Consider the following 6,191-nt stretch of genomic DNA (forward strand, 5'->3'; position numbering starts at 1 on the left):
AAAAAAAAGAAATGCCAGTTTAGTCTCTACACAAAGCAAGTAAATTGCAGCTACAGTCTAATATTGGGGGGGATAAAGAGTACCAAGAACTCTCCATGTTCTTACTATGGCAACAGCAATCCATCAAGATAAGGCTTTTAAAAATAGAACAGAAAGAGGTGTAAGAAAACCACTAAATCCTCACCAATGTTAGAAGTAGAAGAGGGAGGAGGCATTGTCATCGACATTTTAGGGGTACTATGTTTCCTGAAATGTTGATTTCCTCCCCAATATAGCAGTAAGAACAGTGCTTCATTGTTGTCTTCCTGACACAAATAGAAGAGATCTTCTAGGCAAAATTTTTGGGAAACCAAAGGTGACCATAAGAACCATAAGGAAACATTAATTTTCCCACTTCATATCGGTGTGGGTAAAAGGTGTTAAAGACGCTCTTTTCATTTCAGAGAAGGAAAAAAAAGAAATCTCAGAAAGAGGGAAGATCACAAAAAGAAGCTGACCCTGGAATTGTCACCACTTATATCACATATTTGAGTGAAGGTATATGATTTTGTGGTTGATCAAATGAACACTATGGAAAGTAGATGTAGCTGAGTTGTATTATAATACCCTAAATAAAGACATTTCTCAACAGGTGAGAGTTTGTAGCAAGAGGCCAGTAATAAGGGCTATTAGTGGTGGGAGGCAAAGTTGGAAAGCTGGAGAGATAGAAGAGGTTGGATTAGTACCAAGTCTTCCACATCAGCAAATTGGGAAGCTGGATAGCTTCAGAGGTTCCCACCATGACCCCATATATGCATCCCATGAGAAGGACAACATTGGGATGATTATTACTCAGAAAATATGTGCAGTTAGTATCAGCTAGGAAAGTCTAATCTAACCACAAATTAGAAGGAAGCTGCATCCTCACAAGCCTTGCAATAAAAAAGATGTGTGTCCAGAAGAAGAAGTGCCAGAAGATGTAATAAAGAAGAATTTTAAATTTCTTGAGCCAAAGTTTAATCTGCATTGGATAAGAGCAAAATTTTTAATGTGCTATATAATTGGAGATTTATACTGTACTAGAATTAGTTTTAATGGCCATAAGTGGCTGGAAAATAACATGCCAAGTGCATATTCTAGTTTAGAGCATCTTAGTTATCTATTGCTACATAACAAACTATCAATTTAGCAACTTAAAACAACAATGAGTTATTTAATTATTTATTTTTTATTTTCCCTGGGTCAGCAATTAAGGAACTGTTTATCTGAGTAATTCTAGCAGTGTGCCTCAGAGTCTGCAGCCAAGATTTTGGTTGGGCTTACTCTCAAATAAGAGAGTATTTGAAACTTTGGCTGAGGCTAGAAGATAGTCTGAGATTATAGATAGGGTTTAAACACTATTACTTAGAATAGAGAAAACTCTTAAGCATATAGAGAAATGAGGTTAATCAAATATTTATATTGTATTATAAAATTATGTTAATTATGAAAAATAGAGTAGAAATAAGGAAGGAAATTATTTCAGTTCTCTGATTCAATATTATCTTCTGCAGTTTCTATTTCCTGAATTAACTTTTCAGCTACCAAAGCTGTTCAAATTACCATATTAATATATGGAAATTATTTTATTTCATAAATTATAGAAAAAAATATGCATTAAGCGATCAAAGAAATGTTTCCGTGGATCCTTTCAAAAGAATTCTGAATATACAAAACACAAGATGAAACATTTCGATTAGTACAAGTCCCATTTGCTTAAGCTATTAAAAATAACAGCTATAACTATTGACAATGCTTAGCTTAATGTCTCAAACACAGTTTTCTCCCATATTTTCGCAAATATTCCAAATACCAATCATTTGCATAAATTCTTTATAATTACATTCTCTTTTCAAAACTCTAAACACTAAATAGATAAAAATTATAACTTACCTTAGCTTTGACGTAGTTAAGCGTTTTGCTTCTTTAGTGTTGCCCAAAACATATTAGTCATCAAGATTGAGGTAGGAGTAGGCTCATGGTGAGTGGCTGTCAAGGGATGAAAATAGGAATGTCTAGGGATGCCTGGGTGGCTCAGATGTTGAACGTCTGCCTTTGGCTCAGGTCATGATCCTGGGATCCTGAGATCGAGTTCCTCGTCAGGCTCCTAGCGGGGAGCCTGCTTCTGCCTTTGCCTATATCTCTGCCTCTCTGTGTGTCTCTCATGAATAAATAAATAAAATCTTTAAAAAAAAAAAGAAAATAGGTATGACTAGACACAGATTTTAAAAGCAAATTCTCTTTGAATCTTCTTTCCCACCACCTGATAGGCATTTTGTTTGATTTACCATGGCATTAGCAGCAGTAAAATGGGTGATATCAAACAGAACTATTTGGAAGCATTTATTTCCAACTCAAAACAGAGCTTTATATTGTCTTTGTCATAAATCTACATATTCTTCTCTTCTAATTGCAAAGTAGAACTTGCTTTGATATCTAATGGCAGAGGACAGTATGCTACCTTCCTTCTGTGGAAATTCCATATGAACATACACAACTTATCCCTTGGTCAGATCTTGTGCATAATAATGAAGAAACACATGATCAAGTACTACAAACCGATTAGAAGAAAAAAAATGAACATAATGAATGAAGACTCATGATAAAACAACTTAGCAAAAATGTACCTTACCACTAAGCACCACTGGTATCACTGTGGACAATATCATAGAACTCTAAAGAAATTGGATTCTCCAAAAGACAGATGATATTGAGGTTTTCAGGAATCAGAAAGATGTTATCTTGTGTCTCATTGGCCATTTGAGAAAATGCAATTAAGTATATTCACTAATATGTTACATAGCAAAATAATAATGTCTTTTCATGAAAACAAAAGAACTACCCATCTTTATTTTCCCAAAAAGCTAGCATTTTACCAACATTTTTTTAAATGTTAATTTATATCTGGTAGTGTATCTTGCACATAAGGCAATTACCCAAGGGGCAACACAGAAAAATGCAAACCACTAAAATATGTCTTAATAATGTTGTATTTTTTATGGTGGTAAGAATTAACATGAGAATTAACATCTACCCTTTTTAACAATCCTTTCAGTACACAAAACATTGTTAACCACAAGCACAATGTTGTACAGCAGAACTCTAGAACTTGTCCATCTTGCATAACATCTTGCATAACTTTAGCAACTCCCTTTCCTCCTCTTCCCCGCCCCTGGTAACCACCATTGTACTCTCTGTTTCTATGAGCTTTACTATTTTAGATACTTCACATAAATGAAATCACGTGATATTTGACTGGCTGATTTCACTTAGTATAATGTCCTCTATGTTAATCATATCATTGCATGGGGCAAGATCTCTCTCTCTCTCTCTCTTTTAAGGTTGAATAATATTTCATTGCATGTATATACCACATTTTCTTTCTTTTCAGTTTGGTTAAGATAAAATTAACTGATAACATTAGTTATATGTTAAAAAATAGTTATGTGTTAGCTTAAGGTGTATCACATATGATTTGATATATGTGTATATTGTGAAGTAATAAATTTTTTAGTTTACATCTATAATTATAGTCACCATGCTGTATATCATATCCTAAGAACTTATCTTATAAATGTAAGTTTGTGCCTTTGACAACCTTCACACATTCCCCCAACCCCACCTCTGGCAACCACCAATTCTGTTTCAATGACTTTGGTAATTTTTAGATTCCACATAATAATGGGATCAAATGGTATTTGACTTATTTCACTTAGTATAATATTGCCAAGGTCCATCTGTATTGTTGCAAGTGGCAGGATTTCCTTCTTTTTTATGGCTAAATAATATTTTTTCAATAAAATATATTTCATATCTTCTTTAGCAGTTCATCTGCTGATGGGTACTTAGGTTGTTTCCAGGCCTTGGCTATTATGAATAATGCTGCAACAAACATGGGGGTGCAGATAACTCTTCAACAACTTGACTTCAGTTCCTTTGCATATATAACTAGATATAGAATTGCTAGATCATATGGTAGCTTCCTTTTTTAATTTTGGGGGAATCTTCATACTGTTTTCATGTGGCTGTACCAATTTACATTGCCACCAGCAGTGAATGAGAGTTCTAATTTCTTCATGTCCTTGCCAACAGTTTTTGTTTTTCGATTATTGGCTCTAAAGGGTTTGTATGTGTATGTTTGTTTTGATAATAGTTATTCCAACAGATGTGAGGAGATAGCTCATGGTGGTTTTGATTTTCATTTCACCGATTACTAGTAATGTTAAGCATCTTTTCATGTACCTATTCACCAGTTGTATGTCTTCTTTGGAGAAATGTCTATTCAAGATATCGTGTAATGGGCACATATCCCAAATACTTTGTTTACAGAGAATAATAGGAAAATTGATATTAATGTAACCATTGTTTTGGTTTTCCCCAAAAACAGAAAGTATTAAAAATAACAAATTGTTTCTGAATTAAACAACTAGAGAGAAAATAGAATTATTGACGGATATTAGGTAAGTTGTTATTTTTTTAAGATTTTATTTATTTATTTATTTATTTATTTATTTATTTATTTATGAGACACACAGAGAGAGAGGCAGAGATCCAGGCAGAGGGAGAAGCAGGCTCCATGCAGGGAGCCTGACATGGGACTCGATTCCGGTACTCCAGGATCACACCCTAAGCCAAAGGCAAATGCTCAACCACTGAGCCGTCTAGGCTTCTCAAGTTGTTATTTTCTTATGATCAGACTTGCACTGTTCATATAACTGCAAAAAAAAAAAAAAAGTAGATAACCCCCTCCAGAAAAACTCTCTTTATACACACACACACATATATATTTCTATATAAATACATATATATTTAATTCCTACCTACAGTATATATATATACATATATATGTATATATATATGAGAGAGAGAGAGATTGAGAGAGTTTGCTATGAGTATAGATATATGCAACAGAGTGGCTATCTCTTTAACTGGAGGGTAGAAATTGGCTTGCCACTTGCTGCTATAATTTATTTTGATAGTATAAAGAACACAAGAAACCTTTTAAGTTTACTTCCTACATTTTCCTTGAGACTTATGAAAGTAACTGAAATGAAATGTGAAAGATATAAAAATTATGGTTAACACCTGGCACAGTGCTTCTGTACAACAGGCGCTTAAGCAAGTGTATTGAATCTGCAAATATTTCTCCTTTAAAAATACACATATAAATAAAACCTTGATTGTTTTCATTTTTTTAGTTTCATGAAAAAAAATAAAATATAGCTTAGTGTGAAATAGGCATATGTTTACATATTTTCTGCAAAATACATGTCTATTTTATTTTCTGAATTATTTCCAGTGCATAAAATATCTACTATTTTAATGACCACATTTGTATTTTTATGATTCTTTTTTTATCATTTCCTTGTTATCTTAGCTTGGGAGAAGAGTAACTGCGGTGGGGGGCATTTTTTTTCTAAAATATACTTGTGGAAAATTATAAGTTTAAAAATGATTTAAACATGAATAAGCCAGAAGTAGGACTTTTTTATATTATTATTTTGTTCAAAATCATATGGCAGCACAAATGAATTATAAGGTACATTTTATGGAATAAGTCCTTTGAAGAGCCATAGTACTATAACTAGCACTTAAAAGTACCAAAAAGAAACGTGTGGATGAAGCAGAACATCTAAAGATATAATGACTAATAATGTTACTGAACTGCTGAAGATATGAATCCACAGATTCAGAGTCTTACAAACATTGAGCAACAAAATTCAAAATAAAACACCTACTCAGAAGCATCATAATAAATTGCTAGAAAGCAAAGATGAGAAAATCTTTTTTTTTTTTTTGAGGTTTTTTTTTGAGGTTTTTTTTTTTTTGCCTTTTTTTTAAATTAATTTTTATTGGTGTTCAATTTACCAACATACAGAAAAACACCCAGTACTCATCCCGTCCAGTGTCCACCTCAGTGCCCGTCACCCATTCCCCTCCAACACCCGCCCTCCTCCCCTTCCACCACCCCTAGTTCGTTTCCCCGAGTTAGGAGTCTTTATGTTCTGTCTCCCTTCCTGATATTTCCCAACATTTCTTTTCCCTTCCTTTATATTCCCTTTCACTATTATTTATATTCCCCAAATGAATGAGAACATATAATGTTTGTCCTTCTCTGATTGACTTATTTCACTCAGCATAATACCCTCCAGTTCCATCCACGTTGAAGCAAA

General features: G+C 33.4%; 1 pseudogene; it reads left to right on the forward strand.

Annotated features, from left to right (window-relative positions):
- The first annotated feature begins 2,307 nt into the window (after positions 1–2,307).
- LOC121476863 lies at positions 2,308–2,726 on the forward strand (annotated as a pseudogene).
- Positions 2,727–6,191: the final 3,465 nt, after the last annotated feature.

Source organism: Vulpes lagopus, chromosome 16 (assembly GCF_018345385.1).
Source record: "Vulpes lagopus strain Blue_001 chromosome 16, ASM1834538v1, whole genome shotgun sequence".
Classification (NCBI taxonomy): domain Eukaryota; kingdom Metazoa; phylum Chordata; class Mammalia; order Carnivora; family Canidae; genus Vulpes; species Vulpes lagopus.